Genomic DNA, 19,453 nt, shown 5'->3' with positions numbered 1-19,453 from the left:
ACCTCCTCTCGACTCTCCCTCCTGGAAATTGGTGGTAAAAAGACTCAGTTGATCGGTCATTTGGAGGGAATTCGATTGTAGTGCATGGAATATTGTTTAAACAATCTAGACAATGGATAGAATATTATTTAGTTACTTATGGCAGTGTACTGAATATAGTTTATTTATTTTATTTATTTAGTTAAAGAATTTTTCCACAATTCGATTGCTGTCCATGGAATATTGTTTAAACAATTTAGTCCAGTGCTGAGAGAGATGTTTACATAGCGGATCACTCTCAGTGAGATGTTTGCTGTGCACGGTAGTCGCTCGATCTGACGCATCTTGCCATGGTTCATGTGGCTCCCCCCGTCGGAGGTTTGAGTCCTACCTTGGGCATGGGTAGGACTGTCCTTAGCATAAGTTAGTTTATGTTAGATTAATTTGTGTGTAAGTCTAGGGACCGATGACCCTAGCAGTTTGGTCCCATAGGAACTTACCACAAATTTCCAACTCAGTGAGATGTTTACATAGTGGCTCACCCTCGCAGGTGCAGCTAAAGTGTTCGAAATGTTACACTGACGTCACATGTCTATGTAAATAAGAGCCAAGTCTACCTCTCGGAAATAGTAAAGTGCTGTAGAAATAGTTAGTGATCGCTTTTTAAGAGCTTTCGTATTCTCTCAGCTTGTCTGCATGAAAATTCATGTCCTAACAGGACCTGTTTACCAAAATAGCCCTGAATAACACCGTATGTATTCTTCCTGATGATCCTAGCGGCACAGTCTGTCTCCTACTGAATTTGCCAGTCACACTGCTGCTCCTGCCAGTGAGGGAGCAGTGTCCGCCATTTCTTTCTGCAGACGAGACTTTAAGCAGAAAAATCTATTTTGTACAGATCGCCACATTGCACTGACAATTAAACCCTGAAAAAGTGATCTACAGACCGTCAAACACTTCCGACATACTCATCGTGCCACAGTGCAGTGTTCTGACTGAGGAAACTGTCGGAATAAACACCGCCAATGACCACAGCCAGAGGGGTGTGTGTCAGCCAGAGACAGGCCAGCCAACCATGGACGAACGCCCATCTGAGGAGGACCTAAGTGCTAGGAGTTTGAACGCTATCCCCATCACAGACACTCATTGTATCGAATCATCTCAATTTCCTGCAGAGTATACACACGTCAAACATGGTCCGAAAGTCCTCTTTTATGGCAGACTAAGAACATGCCGTGAATGTCTGGTGGGAATTCAACATCACCACTTTAGGGGAGTTCAAATGGCTTTGCATGGACACAGACGTACATTAGCCTGTGGACGTTTTCGAGAAATTCCAGAATCTGGGCATGGCCTCATATTCTCAGGAACCTGCCTGTTATTTAATGGCACCTGGGTTGTCTTGGGACGCAATGGTCAAGCAAACAAAGTGCAGCATTGAATTAATGACAGATGCTGACATACTTCTTTTCTTTAAGCGAAGGATCCGTGTGTGACTTCGCCAATGTGTCCATAGGCACACGAAGGCAAATAATCTGCGGACACACCATGCAGGAAGCACTGACAGTTGGTGAGTTTCGTTGGGTGCTGATTCTGATATAGGGTATGTGGCGGAGGCAGATCTCACATACCCTGTTAGCTTGCATTAAGCGCACGCTGATTTTCCACTGTATCCAGAGCAACTAGTTCTGCGAACAGGCTATATGCCGAAACTGATGACAACATTCGGGGATAACTGGAGATACGATATTCATTATCATAACCTCCAGCAGTGTCTCAGCTTGGGTATGGAGATGGTGAGAGTCATCTGGGCTATCTCCTTGGTTGAAGGAGTATATTGATTTGAATATGAGACAGTGAGCTTCCATGATGCGTGACTTCGAAAAAGATTTTTACAGATTAATGAATAATTCAATTTTCGGTAAAACAATGGAGGCTTTGAGGGAACGACGTGAAATTTTGATTAGAACCGAATGGGATAGACGTTATGGCGTTATAAAATACATTGCTAGACCAAATTTTAAAAGGTTCGCCATTTTCAATAAGAACTTTGTTGCTGTGGAGATGGCGAAGACTGCAGTAGAGTTTACAAATCCTATGCATGTGGGGATGTGCATACTAGACCTATCCAAACTTCACATGTGCCGCCCACACTATGAATTTGCGAAAACTCATTTCGCAGATATTAAATTACTTTATATGGATACAGAAGCTTCATCTATTGGGTGAAGAGCTGTGATCCATATGAAATAATGAGGTAGAACGGTAATTAATACGACACTTCCTCATACACGACCGATAATCCTTATGGTATTATTCCACAGAACAAGAAGGTTATCGGTATTTTAAGGACGAGGCGAATGGATTACCGATTGTGAAGTTTGTAGGTGTACGCTCAAAAATGTGTGCATATCGCACATTGGAAGGTGCCATCCAGAGGCGTTCTAAGGGTGTGCGACATATGGCATTGAGAGCCCTCTCTATTGACGACTATTTCTGGTGCCTGTGCTGTGCCGCAGCCACCGCAAACGGTACGGCAGACCAGCATTCGATCGAGAGGGCATGAGATTTGTACTGTGCTGCAGTCTAAAATCGGCCTGTCGTCTCATGACGATAAAAGGATCATTTGAGATGATCCGATTGAAACTCTCCCGTACTCACACTACTCACAAGTAGTGAGAGAAGGGCTGGGGGACTCTGAGTGAGAGTGTCTGCAGAGTAGCAGTATGACCCTTTTATCATAGTGTAAGTAATTTTGTTTGTCTTTGTGTATGCTTGTGTGTGTATGTGTGTGTGTGGGTGGTGGGGGGAGAGGGGTGTAAATATTTATGTGTACTATGTATATGTGTAAATACATACAAATAAAGTATGTGTGGACAAAAAGAAGAAAACATTAGTATATATACACACTATGAGTATGAACGAAAAAAATTTAAAAACATAAAAAATATTAAAAAGAGTAAACCGAAAATTTTTTTGTATCTTTATATATACCATGAGCGTCATGTAAACAGAATAATTTTCAAGTTTTTCACCAGCTGCTAGCTTTGAAACTAGATTCTAAGGGTGTACAGTCCATCAGAATTATTGTAAAAGCTATGCTAATGGGACTGTGGAATTTAGTAGAAGTGAAGAAAGTATCTCCACATTAGTTTTTACTGTAGATTTACACAAAAAAGTTCCGACCAGTGTTATAGCTGTAGTGAGAAAATTAAACGTATTTCTGCATTGGAATAGCAGAGTAAATTTATGTCTCAAGTATACTATATTGTACCTCAAAAACTTCATTGTACCTCAAGAATTATATTGTATCTCAAGAACTTTATTGTACCTCAAGAACTATATTGTATTTTTGTGAACCAAATAAAGAAACAAATGAAATTCGTCACCATACGTCTTTGTTGCTGTTATATACAAAAAACCTATCCCCTGTTGCATTATGTATGTATATCCATATAAAGGCTGTGTAGGTCAGAAATGACATTGCTTTTGCTGAAGGTGAATGTCATTAAGGAGATGAAGTTTAAGATGGAATACAACAAAATATATAGAAAAACTGCATAGAATTAGACCTATCGTGCCGCACGAATTGGGTTATGGGAGCAGGAGGCACGTGACCGTGTCTGCTTCGAAACATGTATAGCAGACTTGTCTAAAATTATATTTCCTGTGCTTGAAGAAAACCACAGACATAGTATGTGGTTAAAACTGTACTCTTTCAAAGCGGTAACAGGGTTGGAAAAAAAGAACACAGAGGTTGTGAGGTAAAAATTGATTTACTTCTAATCCAACTTAAAAATAATTTTACATTTTCATAAGCAGACACAGCAACACTATTTTCACGTATCTGCTTCTTCTTCTTCTTGTTCTTGAGTGGATGGAGAGGAGGACACCCATAGAAGTCTTGAACAGCAGCAAATTTAAAGATTCGATGCATCCATGAGATCTTCTTTCCCCTTCATATAGATGATAGTATCAGTGTGGACGAATAACTGAAGTGACGTCACGATATCTTGAGTGTCCCAGCGTATTCCATGGTAAAAATGTGGTAACCACTTTAGACTCTTCCGTGTCTTAGCACATTTCACATATTCGAAGACCTCGGTGACGCAAAGTTTGCTGAGAGTGTCTCTATCATTCCTGCATGTTCTGTGTACACTATATCTTTAAAAATTATCTGTCTGTGCTCATCATCATAGAAAACATGAAGTAAAGGTCATTAAAATAGTAGTAGTACCTTACTTGACTAAAGCACAGACATTATTATTATTGATATTTTCCGCTGTACACCCAATACAATATGTAAGTAGGCTGTTTATGTTTTCTTTATGTAAGTAGGCTGTTTAGGTTCTTATATTGGTAACGCCGCCGCCACGTAGCGCTCTCTGTATGAAAATTAAATCACTGGCTGTGCTGTGTGCAGTCTGTGGCTAGTTTGCATTGTTGTCTGCCATTGTAGTGTTAGGCAGCTGGCTGTGAACAGCGCGTAGCGTTGCGCAGTTGGAGGTGAGCCGCCAGCAGTGGTGGATGTGGGGAGAGAGATGGCGGAGATTTGTAATTTGTCATGAACTGCTATATTTATATATGATGATATCAAGGTAAATACATTGTTTGTTCTCTATTAATATCTTTCATTTGCTAAATATCCCTGTCAGTAGTTAGTGCTTTCCATAGTTTGAATCTTTTATTTAGCTGGCAGTAGTGGCGCTCGCTGTATTGCAGTAGCTTGAGCAGCGAAGATTTTTGTGAGGTAAGTGATTTGTGAAAGGTATAGTTTAATGTTAGTCAGGGCCATTCTTTTGTAGGGAATTTTGAAAGTCAGATTGCGTTGCGCTAAAAATATTTTATGTCAGTTTAAGCACAGTCATGTATAATTGTTATAAGGGGACGTTTCATATGTCGACCCTTAGCCTAGGATACCTCACTGGAATCTTCTGATTTTTTCTTGTAGTTTGTGTATTTAGTGTAGCTTTTGTTTATTGCTAGCGCGTAATTGTAGAGAGAATCTCCTTTGTAGTTGCGGTCTTTCATTGTTGTACTGTAAAACAGTTGTGGCATGCATGTAGATTTGCACCAAGTATTTCGCAGCTGCGCTGGTAATTAACTAGATATTATTTTCAGTGCTATGTTAATGTATTCCCCTATCTTTGCTCTTCAAATTGTGCTTTTCTGTGTTATCGTGTGAAATATTGTGACAATAATGGCGTGTGAAAAACGTAACACTCGGCTCCAAAGTAAACTGAGAAATGACAGTGAAGACGAAAGCAGTGTGTTGGCCCCACCATGTAATGAATTAACTAATATTCAAAGTAGTAATTTGGTAACTGTGCATAGGGAAATGGAGCGGGCGTCAAACAATGGCGTAGGCAGTGAAACAGATAGTGAACAGGGAAGCATTATCGATCGATCGGTCAGCAACAGCTCGCCTCAGGAATCCGAAATGATAGGACACAATTTTGCAAACACTGTAGATTCAGGTTTTCCGTCCTCACCGTTTTCTCAAATGAGTCAAGACACGTTTTCCGCTTGTCAAAATGTGAATGTTGCCGGTGCAAATTCACTGCCGAAAAGCACTGAGGAACATGTTTCAGACACCAGTGCATTGTTATTACAGTTAATGCAACAAATGGGACAAAGGCTACAAAAGTTAGACACAACGCTTGAACAAAATCAGAAACAAACACAGCAACAGTTACACACAATGGAACAAAATCAGAGACAAACACAGCAAAAGCTTCAAAAGTTAGACTCATTGGAACAAACTCTCGAACAAACACGTGAGGATTTAACTGCTGAGTTACATAACATTGAATCGAAATGTCAGAAAGTGTGTAATGACGTAAAAACACAAATTTGTGAGCATTTTCAACCTATTTTTTCGCGGCATGAAAATGCATTACAGAATCGCGAAGCAGCCATAAAAGAACTGCAAACCATTGTTCATGAAAATCATGAGACCTTGTGGGCTAAAATTGACTCAGTTGCATGTACCGATTCGGTTACGCAACTTGCAAAAACTCAGGAAAACTTAAAGGACACAGTAGATTCGATTTCAACACAAATGGACACTCTGAAGCTTGGTTCAGAAAAACACACTGAGGAAATGTGTTCATTATCAGAGAAAGTAGTTGAACTTTCGGATCAGCTAAATAATTTATCTACGAAGGTAGATGATAATCTGAATGACGCAAAACCGGTAGTCTTTAATGACACAGAACAGAGCGAACAAATTAGGAAACTGAAACAAAATCTGAATCAAATTGATACGCAACACCAAAGAGAAATCCGGGAAGTACAAGATCAGCTGACACAGGCAATACAAGAATTACGTATTTCAGAAGACACTCGCGCTCCAACACGGGAAGAGGAACTTAGAAATACGCAAAAGCCACAAAATAATAACACAAGGCATTTCGGTAATTATGAAAGAAATTGGCAAGGTACACCGAATTTTGAGATGGAACCGCCGACACGACGTAACTATGACCGAGATGCTACTCGCCGACACGATGATTTTGACTATAAGCTGTTCATGACTACACGTAAATTCAAAACATTTAAAAATTCTGGCAACGACATTCATCCACAAGCATGGCTCCATCAATTCTCGCATTGTTTTCCTCCCAACTGGTCGTTAGAACACAGATTAGAATTTATGTGTGGCTACTTAGAGAATGAACCAGCTGTAAGAATGCGGTCGGTCATTCACTATTGCCACAGTGAAGGAGAGTTTTACCATGCCTTCCTCTCAGCATATTGGTCTCAGGCCACACAAGACCGAGTAAAACAAAGCATCATAATGATGAAACGTTTCGAACAATCTGAAGTTTCCAGTCTTATGAAATATTTTGAAGACATGTTGCACAAGAATCAGTACCTGTCAAACCCATACAGCCCCTCAGAACTTATCCGCATTTGCTTAATCAAATTGCCTGAATATTTACGACATATTATTTTAGCAGGACGTTGCAAAGACGACATTGAAGCTTTTCAGGGACTGTTACAAGAACTAGAAATTGACACAGACAGTCGCCGGATGCGAAAACAGGAAAACAATCACTACAGGTCACATCTGTCAGAATTCCGTGACGACAGAAACAAAAACTGGACACGACAAGGCTATTCTCACAACACAAATCGTGACCAAAACCGACACCACCCTTATGACAACCGCTGGCAGAATAATAGTTACAGAGAAAGATCGCATTTCCGTAGAAATGAATATGACAGAGATAACCATAGAAATAGACAATATGGTGACCAGAACTATTATTGTCAAGGGAGGCAGAATAATTTCAGACGCAACAGTTCAGCACGCAGTTACGATTCAGGGAGAAATTCTCCACCACGTGGCCGACAAGAAAGAAACTGTGTAAACTACCGACAAAACGACAGACCTGAATTGCATCAGAACTGGCGAGCTTCAAACAGGGCAGGGCCTTCCCGTCAAAGTGAATTTGTAAAAGTTAGGTCTCCTAGTCCCAATAATGGCGCGCGCCAACAAAGAGACAGACAATGACTCGCACAGCAGGCAGCCGCGTGCGCCCGCTGGCTCCGAGAAAAATAACGTAAGACGCTAACCTTGAGAAAAAATTTTAGCATTCCTTACCGACGTATAAAACATGACAATTGCTTTTCAGTTGAAAGTCTGTGTACTAGGAAGAGTAAAGGTTTACACCACATTTCACATGTAAAACCGTTTATTGAAAGATAATCTGCTTTTTAACTTTGTCTGCCATAAAACTTTTCACTTCACATTTCTAGTATGCTTGTCAGACTTAGAATCTGTTAACATGCAACAATGTTTGAAGTTAAATATCCAATCAAGAACCAAGAGAGCTTACTTAAACAGAAATGACGAATGCATTGCTATAGTAAACAGACGTCACAGTGTTATTGTGTGTGTACATTCTTGCTTGTTAGTTGCACGATTATGGAACGACTATAAGGCTTACATACTTAGAACATTTACCAGTACTGCTAATGAGATTTTAATGCAACATTTTGGTTTACTTGAAAATATATTCTGGATTTAAAGTACTTTCTGTGAGATACCAGATGACACAGTGGTTAGTTTATGTGACAGCTACACGATTTTATCACGACGCTACTAATGAGTGACAATATACAATGTTGCTTTTGCGGTGTTTCTGTTTTATACCTGCACAGTTTTTCTGTTTTATTCTGGAAAGTAAAACATGTTTTAGTAGTAACTTTTGTAGTATAGCTACAATGAGACAGGGTTTTCCGTAGCACAACAATACGTTACAGCACAGTACGTTCTTCACCACAACAATAAGCGTAATAACTAAGATATCTATACGCAAAGCATTTCACTTTCGTTTATCATGAGGTAAGTACATTGTCTTCTGCAGAACTTAGCTTTCGGAGGACGATAACTACTACACTTCCACACAGATTATGTTGCAACAAGTCGCACATTTAGCGCTACAGTACACGTATTTGAGTGATTAATTTTGTACTTAAAACATTTATTTTTAAAGATTTTTGAATTACAAAGAAAGTTTTCCGTGATACATTTCATTCCACTGCTGTAATTTGTAACACCTGAGGGTATAATTACATTAATCCTCAGGGGGGTTACACACTTACTTTGTGTACCATGTGTGTGGCAACCACAAGGAGCCCTAGCTAATATGGTATTTGCTTATACAACTTTACACATCGGTACCATATTTCTCTAACACACAAATTACACAGCTATCTGATCATTTAACTGAGAGAGACAAACTTTTTTTTTACTACATCAGTGACAGATGTTTACGTAATTATACCGTTGGATAACTTCACACTTACGAAATTGTATTTTGTCTGTACTTAGTGAACTGTTCATATTTTTTCGGAATCATTGTGATACTATGAGAGCTTTGAATGATGTATTTGGTAAGGGAGCATGTTTTTAAAGTACGTTTGAGGTAGATGACACTATTGAAATGAGCAGAGAATTTTTTTTAGGTTTTGAAATTATTGCAGAAAGCTATGACGTTTTTGAAATTTGACTGAGGTGTTATGATGTTATTATTACGACGACGATGTGTACTATGCTGTTGAGATATGTTTATGATCAATAAGATGATGCCGCCGTATATGAGGAATAAGAAGTATGTTGGAAACCAAGAATCGTACTTTAAGAGTTATGAAATGTGCGTAAATTCGTGACTGTATCACAATGCTGACGAATATTTTATTTGGACACTTATATTTATAGGATTTTCTTTCTACAGATTTGCAACGCTAATTCTTGACCTGTGAAATATTTTTATATGAGACTGTCACTGTAGCGGAAACTGCTGTCGTAAATATTTCCGTAAGCAAGTTAAGTGACCACCTGCACGTGCGTCGTCGGCACACAGCTGTGTCAGACACCTGGAGAACAAGCCATTAGAGTGAGGGCCTTTCCAGAGGCACAGGTAAAAAAAAAAAAAAAGAAAAAAAGGCAGGCCTTTATCCTCGCCATTGACATTCCTTTAGAGCAAATATTGCAAATGCGACACCCTCATTACTTCCATTAACCTCGCTATTGACATTCCTTTGTAGAAAGCATCGCAAATATTACACGCTCATTACTTGAAAACATATGATTACTCGTACTTTGTGCTAATTACTGAAATGCTTATGAATTGATGGGAAATATTCGTACATCTGCACACCTGATTATGACAAGTGTCTTTCTACGAGAGTTGAGAGCTACTGACTTACGAAATGCCACATGACTATTGAATGATATTTTTATGCTTTGGTTTGCGTAATTGCTTATTTCATTTGACATCTGTTTTTCAGCTGTGTTGCAGCATTGGTTTCATAAAATAAAATTAAATGCATTTGCTAATGTGAACACTTTCTGTCAACAGATCTATTAAATAATAATTTTGTGATCCACATTCTTCAAAAAAGGAGCACTTGGAAAGGAAAGAACAATAAGAAGGAACTAGTAACAGTAACACATAATTTTCTTTTCAAGTACATGGTAATATTTCTTTTACAATAAGTTGTTGTGGTGCACCACTTTAATTACATAGATATTAAGATGTGACTATACATTTCCCTTATCTGCATTGTTGTTTTTACTGTAATATTTTTTCTGCTTGAGCTATGTCATGTTTAGATATAAGCTGCTGTCTGCCAGGCATAGTGCTACTGAACTTTAATTTGTGTTACTCTGCTAAGCCAGATTTATTTTTTTGTTGCTGCACATTGGTCATATTAGTTGTAATGTTGCATTGCTTGGTAATTTAGATTTACTGTAGCTTGCTTTGCAATTTTCCAATTTTTTGGTCATTGCTGTTTGTGTTACTTATTTTGTGCTGCTGCATTGCCTCGTCCCTTAGTTTAGCATCTGAGCTCAGTAGATTTAAGTTAGCTTAAGAGTAGGTAGCCTCTAAGAGAATGAGTTTCGATGAATTGGAAGAAATGCATTGAGGAGTTATACAAAAAAGAGTACAGAAAACAGGTTTAGGTAGGATTTTCTTGGAAATAAATGTTGAGGTAAGAAATGTGTGAACATATAAATACAGAAAGCATGCTTAGATAGAATTTTTTTGGTGGAAACAAAGGATGAAATAAGAGGAAAGATATATGAAGTTTTGGGTTGGACTGCAGTACCAAATGTTACACTGAAAACGAACCCTGTCCTTTCCTTTTGTGTTATCCCACTATGTGTTTGGGTACCCTTGTGTATATATGTTCTTCCTGTCTTTATATGTTTACCTCATCAGACTTTTGTTGTAGAATTTTTCTCATACTCAGCTACATGAACTATGATGAGGAATACTGTTATCCTCAAATATAATTTGCGTTAATAATATGTTATTTACTTTGTAAAGATGTTAGACATTATTCATTCTGTTTAAATGCTCATGTGTGAAGTTGATGTTTCGCAAGTTATTCTGATCTTCTATGTATGTACTCATGTCATAATTCCTGTAACACTGATGTATTCTGATCTTCTATGTATGTACTCATGTCATAATTCCTGTAACACTGATGTATATGTTATTTCTATTCTTTTGTAAAGCCCCTATTACTACAAATGTTATCTGTATTATTATGTTTTTAATGATGTTTTCTGTATCTTTGTAATTGTATTTTCATGTTATAAAATTGTAATTGTCACCATTCATCATATTATTAACTTGTAAGTTACATTTCACTGCACACGTTTCTGTTGGTCATAGTATATGGACAATATGTGAGAAGTTGGGACTGTTGGTGTTTGCACGTGTGTTACTAATTCAGCAAGGGACTGGATAACAGCATTGCTCGTTCTAAGAACAATTCCAAAAAACTTTGTGAGTGCACAAGTGGTGGTTTATGGACTTGCTATATTCTCCGCAAGACTCTTCGATGGTGAATGTGCACCTGCACAATCGCAACAGATGGCTGCTGGCCATCTCTACAAGGACTACAGTGGGTCTGCATCTATGATGACCCACCAACACCATTATTTCTACAAGGACTACAGTGGGTCTGCACCTCTGATGATCCATCAATACCATCATTTCTACAAGGACTGCAGTGGGTCTGCACCTCTGGTGGCCCACCAATACCGTAATCTCTACCAGGACTACAGTGGGTCTACTCTGTGATGACCTGCCTACCAATATTCTTGAAAACTTCGAATGACTCTGCTGTGGGTTTGCTCCATTGTGGCCCATTACCTGTCAGCATGTCAAGAGTCAGCACTGTCTTTCCGTTGGAAGGACAACACTACTTCTTCAAGACTGTATGGAAATCCACTACTTCTATGTGCAATTTCTTTTACTAATGAGAAACAGTAATTACTATTATGATGAATGATCAGGACTATCTTTATGGACTGTGAGAAAATTTTAGCTTTTGACCAACATTGTATCAATAAGTGTGTGCATTTTATATCTTTGTTACTGTAATTGTGAAAAATTTTTGTCAAATCTGTATTGGCCAGTGCCCAACACCATTTGTAAAAATTTTTTGTGGGGAGCATGGGGGCTATGTAAGTAGGCTGTTTATGTTTTCTTTATGTAAGTAGGCTGTTTAGGTTCTTATATTGGTAACGCCGCCGCCACGTAGCGCTCTCTGTATGAAAATTAAATCACTGGCTGTGCTATGTGCAGTCTGTGGCTAGTTTGCATTGTTGTCTGCCATTGTAGTGTTAGGCAGCTGGCTGTGAACAGCGCGTAGCGTTGCACAGTTGGAGGTGAGCCGCCAGCAGTGGTGGATGTGGGGAGAGAGATGGCGGAGATTTGTAATTTGTCATGAACTGCTATATTTATATATGATGATATCAAGGTAAATACATTGTTTGTTCTCTATTAATATCTTTCATTTGCTAAATATCCCTATCAGTAGTTAGTGCTTTCCATAGTTTGAATCTTTTATTTAGCTGGCAGTAGTGGCGCTCGCTGTATTGCAGTAGCTTGAGCAGCGAAGATTTTTGTGAGGTAAGTGATTTGTGAAAGGTATAGTTTAATGTTAGTCAGGGCCATTCTTTTGTAGGGAATTTTGAAAGTCAGATTGCGTTGCGCTAAAAATATTTTATGTCAGTTTAAGCACAGTCATGTATAATTGTTCAAAGGGGACGTTTCAAATACATCTCATCAGTGTGACATCGCGCAAGCGAGTCATGGTGCTTAAAATGGGGCTCATACTTTGACAAGTAAAATTCATATCACATAGTAATGGTACAAGTTGCGCAGGGAACATGTAATAATCAAAAGCGTTCACGTGGCGACGACACTTTATCAGTTTCATAGAAATATACAAGAGCACGTTACATGCTTTTCTTGATTTCACCCGGCCATACACGCTGTAAGCAGTAACATTCTCTTTCCCTTTGAATCCGTAAAGATTATTTGTCGTAACACATTATTGAAGTAAGATCTATGGAATATTTTTGCTAATGTGTGGCTACAGATCTGTTGTTGAACAAGCTGGGTTGCGTAGTCAGTATCCCGCTTTAACAGCGATAACTAAAGCATGACCATATTTTACACGCTACATTCACCACCGCTCCTCAGAACTACGGCATTACGGCGTTACCTTTTTCACAGACATCCAGCACACACTCGAAGTTGAATAACTGAATGACAATGGATTCGTAGTGATTATTCAGCTACATAAAGCTAGTGCGCTCAACGAGACAAACAAAAGTCTATTGCACGCTTGTAATAAAGCCTATAGGAGGTTTCTACATAAAATGATATTCCTGTATGAAAATGAAGCTCTCGCTCACACACGTTATAGGATCTAAAGAGGACTGTATCACTAAGTCACCGTCTCTCGCACATGTAACAAACCAAATCTTTGTATGACGCTCTAACAGGCTCTTTTTTCGTAACAAACTCAATTTTGCCAGCTGAAACAACAGATAAACCGATAAGCCGAAAAGACTCTAGGGCTTTTTTAAATTGTAATTACATCCTTTATTCATCGACAAGTATGTGATTGCGCGAGGCTTTTTTGCAGTGCGAAAACGACACCCAGCTGGTGCAAGTGTGGACGTGTGATATATTTTTTTTATACACCTATAACTGATAGCCAGAAATGTTATGCTGCTGCTTGAACGTAAAGGATCTGTGGCTCATGTTCCGACATGTCACCACACGTTTGTGGGACGTAATCAAACTACTATTCACGTAAAAAAGAAAATTCGTATGTCTAGTCGTAAGGGAAGGATACATTTGACATGGTGAATTAGGATTTCAACGGATTGAGTAATATATCTGAACTTAAGGGGTGACAGATTCATTTCGTAAGCAGCTGCACAATATAGGAATGCAAGGGCTCAACTGGACTTGCTGTAGTGTACAAACAAGACATGCAATACAGCTGTAAGAAGTCCTCTCATCGGCACCCTTAAGCGCATCCTCGCGTTTTCCTTGTGGCATTATTGACAATGATGTTGATTACAGTACACCAATCCATATCGGTGATATCTTTCCAACCCTTTTGCACACAGGGGCGTTGTTAATTGTCAAATAGTGCCGGACGCCTGTGCTTTGTAACACGTGTTTGAGAGAGTCTTGACAGAATACAGCACTTTCCCGAAGCGCAGAGTGGAAACTTAAACGTGAAATAATTTCCTAGATCTGAAGAGAATCGAGACACGTAGCTGTTGTGAATGTGGGCATGCTACAATTTTTTCGGGTGCTGTACACACTTAAACAATAACTACACTTTTTGTCTGAAATGCTTAGGGCCATATCCAAGTTTTCATTGTTTCCTCAAATCCCTAGTTTCACCAGGAAGATCTTACCAGTTTCGTGCTTATCCTCATATATCTGATTCAGGTTGCATCCCCATTTTTCTCAAAGTCAACAGAATGTTAAATCCTATCATTCCTTCTTTTCTTTGAATGTTTAAAAAATCTAACAATTCACCTAGCGTATGGCAAATGAGATTTCCAATCTTATAGCTAACATATCATAAAAAGATACTGGAAATACTACAGCAATATTCATTAATATGTCGCAGAGGTGTGGGACACATTAAGCTTACCCAATACAGTTATTCTAGAAGCATCTACGTTCCGCTCCTCATTATATAAATGCAAATATACACAAAGGAAGCGGCATCTAGTCAAATTCTTCCAAATATTCGTTTATTCCCATAAAGCCAGTGCTGTGTGCAGGTAAATTTAAAGTGATAATCGGTATATTTTCATACATTATATGATCAAAATTATCCGGACACCTGGCTGAAAATGACTTACAAGTTCGTGGCGCCCTCCATCGGTAATGCTGGAATTCAGCAGTGTGTTGGGCCCCCCTTAGCCTTGATGAATGGTTCAAATGGCTCTGAGCACTATGGGACTTACCATCTGTGGTCATCAGTCCCCTAGAACTTAGAATTACTTAAACCTATCGAACCTAAGGACATCACACACATCCATGCCCGAGGCAGGATTCGAATCTGCGACCGTAGCGGTCACGCGGTTCCAAACTGAAGCGCCTAGAACAGCACGGCCACACCGGCCGGCTAGCCTTGATGACAGCTTCCACTTTCGCAGGCATACGTTTAATCAGGTGCTGCAAAGTTTCTTGGGGAATGGCAGCCTTTTCTTCACGGAGTGCTGAACTGAAGAGAGGTATCGATGTCGGTCGGTGACGCCTGGCACGAAGTGGGCGTTCCAAAACATCTCTAAGGTGTTCTGTAGGATTCAAGTCAGCACTCTGCACAGGCTAGTCCATTACAGGGGTGTTATTGTCGTGTTACCACTCCGCCACAGGCCGTACATTATGAACAGCTGCGCGATCGAGTTGAAAGATGCTATCGGCATCCCCTAATTGCTCCTCAACAGTGGGAAGCAAGAAGGTGCCTATAACATCAATGTAGGCCTGTGCTGTGATAGTGCCCAGCAAAATAAAAAGTGTGCAAGCATCCTCCATGAAAAACTCGAGCACACCATAACACCACCGTCTCCCAAATTTACTGATGCCACTGCACACGCTGGCAGATGACGTTCACCGGGTATTCGTCATACCCAGACACTGCCATCGGATCGCCACATTGTGTACCGTGATTCGTCACTCCACACAACGTTTTTCCACTGTTCAATCGTCCAATGTTTACGCTCCTTACACCAAGCGAGGCGTCTTTTGGCATTTACCGACGTGATGTGTGGCTTAAGAGCATCATGAAATCCAAGTTTCCCCTCCTCCCGCCTAACTATCATAGTACTTGCAGTGGATCCTGATGCATTTAGGAATTCCTGTGTGATGGTGTCTGCCTATTACAAATTTCGGTCCTCTTCAGCTTGTGCGGTCTCCGTCAGTCAGCAGATGAGGTCAGCCTGTACGCTTTTGTGTTGTACGTGTCCCTTCACATTTCGACTTCACTATCACTTCGGAAACAGTGGACCTAGGAATGTTTAGGAGTGTGTAAGTGTCACGAACAAAATGGCTGGTTCAAATGGCCCTGAGCACTATGCGACTTAACTTCTGAGGTCACCATTCGCCTAGAACTTAGAACTAATTAAACCTAACTGACCTAAGGACATCACACACATCCATGCCCGAGGCAGGATTCGAACCTGCGACCGTAGCGGTCGCTCGGCTCTAGACTGTAGCGCCCAGAACCGCACGGCCACTCCGGCCGGCTCTCACGAACAGAAGTATGACACACAATCACCTTACCACGTACGAAGCCCGTGAGTTCCGTGCAACGCTCCATTCTGCCCTTCACGATTTCTAATGACTACAGAAGCCGTTGATATGGAGTACCTGACGGTAGGTGGCAGCACAATGCACTTAATATGAAAAACGTATGTTTTTTGGGGTGTCTGGAATCTTTTGATCACATAGTGTACCATTAGTGAAGCGTGAGTGGTCTGTGGCCAGTTGATAATCATAATGGACGCTGCCACGTGGATATCAAGTACAAAGCCGACCACACTGTAACAGATACAGTAAGGCATGCTGATAATAACAATGGAAATTATTTAATATTTCTATGTCTGTTGCAAGCACACCAATAGATTTTTCAGTGTTATCAAATTATAAATTCTAGGGGAATAAACATGTACCTTCCATGTGTTCCATCTGAAGGTGGAAGACTTTATGGGAATGAACGAATATTTCAAAAAAGTGGATGATGGCAGTTTTCTGTGTTTACTTTTGTATGTTGTGGATCACAACTTAACTGTTTCGTAATTCATGCTGTTAGGCATATTCTGTAGAGGAAATGCTATTGATTTATCAGTCGACTCCATGCAACGTTACGACAAGATTTCAGCTGCAAGTTTTCAAGCAGGAAACCAGTCGAAATGCCTCTTCAACTTGGCGCACTTACTCTGGTGATGAGATTTCATATACCAAGAAGTTTCCTTTAATTTTTAGCTGTACACATCGGCGAGAAAGTGAATGTCACATACGTAATTACTAATCGATTCAAATATTATAGGTGTTTATGAAAGAGATCATATTCCCTTAACTCACATAACTTACGCAGCAATCTAATTGGAGAGCAACGCGGGCTATAAAAACAGCCCCCCGCAGTACGTTATTCTAATACAGAAGAGAAACGGAAATGTTTTGCTGCAACCGAGAACTATTATTCTTGCACAGAGATGTGTATCGCAAATGGTAATCAGAGCAAATATCGAAACTATAGAGAGAAGATATACAGTAATTACAGTTCACTATTTCAGCATTTTCCGGCTGTTTGCAATTACTGTTTGTTGAATGGCTAACTTATATCTTTTTAATGATCGTTTATTTCAGTTTACTGGAATGAGCAAAATCTCTGTTTTTAAAGGTATTTCTCTCTTTAGCTAGAAATAGTGCATAATCGATACAAGAATAATGTGAAATATATAGGTATATGACGTTAGCTGACATTCAATTGAACTATGCACTAGACATTCCACTTTCGCAGTTTTACTGTTACATGTCCTCGAGGGTGAACAGCACAGCAGGGCAGGGGTGTGGCAGAGGTTAGTGAAAGAGAGAAAGAGTGAGAGAGAGAGAGAGAGAAGGAGAGAGAGAAAAGAGAGGAGAAGAGAAGAGAGAGAGAGAAGCTTGGATGGAAGTGGGAGGGATTCTAATTGCTTGACTATGGCTGAATAGATAGCGTTTCATTTATCATCGTTAAATAGCTCTCGCTTTACAGCAGTACAAATAGCGCTAGGGAAGCGTGTCGGACGAGGCATTAATTTGGCCGCGTGGTTTAAACAGGAGCGTGCTATGCGATGCCAGATTCCGGCCATTTATAACGGATAGTGAGATGAGCAGTCCATCTCCAACGTGGTGCTCGGCTGCTCCAGAGTCTAGGGGTTTCCAGTTTGATACAGGAGAGCATGCCACTGGAGTCCAAGGGAATTCATAGTTTGATAACACTGAGAAATCTAATGGTGTGCCTGTAAGAGACATATAAATATTTAATAACTTCCATTATTAATATCAGCATGGCTTTTGGTATCAGTTACACAATGTAATGACGTTTGATCTGCAACTCATTGAGAAATTCATTGAGCTTCCAGAGAATACACGGTAACTAATGAATAGCAGTTCGGTGAGTTGAAAGGTACTGTCTGCGATCTACTGAAACCAACAAATAACCGACTGCATTCAGAGAAAAAAAACAGTGGATATTACACAAACAGCTCTATTCACGTTTGTAGAAAAAGAGGTGGTCTTTTCTAATAGCACCCAAAACTAAATTTCAAACCAAGCAATGGACATGTACAACAAATAGCTCAAGTAGAGCACATAACTCGAACCGAAAAGATTGCAAGTGCACTTAGGGAATACTTACTATATAGAAATGCATTACGTAAATTAAGTAACATTGAAAAACTAAAACATATGTGTTATTCCAGAGTACACTTTTAGAGTAGCGTACACGTTACTGGAAAACTCTATGCCCAAGACTTGTGATGGAGGAAAATACTAACACTTCCTGCATTCAAAGAGATACCGAGTTTTATAGATGAGTGCGAGAGTACAAAAACGTTAACTCACAGTCTAATATATGGTCATGGCCTGATAACAGCCGTAAGAATAAGTGCAGAGTATGCAGGGAGTACAATGGCTGCAGTTACTTGTGATGATTAGTGAATAAATAGTTTAACATTAGGTCTGGATGTAATTGGACCGGTAAGAAATTGGTAACTTTTAATTTTGTTGTATTAATGCATTAATCTGACATGTCTAATATCAATACATAAAACGAACTATGGGTGAAAAAACAATAATGTATCAAATTAATCTATATTGTTCCAGACACTTTTTCAAATCTCAACCATCTATGATGTATATATGCAGACTGAAGCGATGAATGCAAATTTGTACCGAGGCCGTTTGAGTTTAGGGGGGCTACCAAATGGACTGAGCTATGACAGAGCTATGCGTGGCACCATTCAGATTTAGATTTTCCCTAACAATCATACAAGCTGATATGTATCAAATAAACATGATTTCACAGCAACCAGTAGGGTATTTAAATATGATGTCACTTGGTAAATGAACGTGTGAATGGGCAACTAGGTTCCGTTCAACATACAGCAGCAAGATGGCGTTACATCTACATCTACATAAATACTGCGCAAGCTACCTTACGGAGTATGGCAGACGGTACTTCATACCAGCATTACACAATCCCTTTCCTGTTCCACTAGCAAATACAGCGAGAAAAAATGACTGCCTATAAGCCTCCATATGATAATGTCTCTCATGGCCCTTGAGCGGTCCTTAAGCGAAATTTACGTTGCCGGCAGTAGAAACGTTCTGCAGTCGGCCTCTAGCACCGGTTTTCTAAATTTACACCGTCACCTTCCCTCCATGGATTCCAATTCGACTTCACGAAATATGCTTGCGTGCTGATCGAACCTACAGGTAAAAAATGTAGCAGCACACCTCTGATTTGATTCGACGTCTTCCTTTAATCCGACCTCGTACGGATCCCAAACATTCGAGCAGTATTCAAGAATGGCTCGTACTAATGACTTATGCGCCGTCTCATTTATGGACGAGCTACT

The sequence above is a fragment of the Schistocerca americana genome, chromosome 1 (assembly GCF_021461395.2).
Source record: "Schistocerca americana isolate TAMUIC-IGC-003095 chromosome 1, iqSchAmer2.1, whole genome shotgun sequence".
Taxonomy (NCBI): domain Eukaryota; kingdom Metazoa; phylum Arthropoda; class Insecta; order Orthoptera; family Acrididae; genus Schistocerca; species Schistocerca americana.
The sequence above is the reverse complement of the archived record's forward strand: the minus strand, read 5'-3'. Positions refer to the sequence as shown.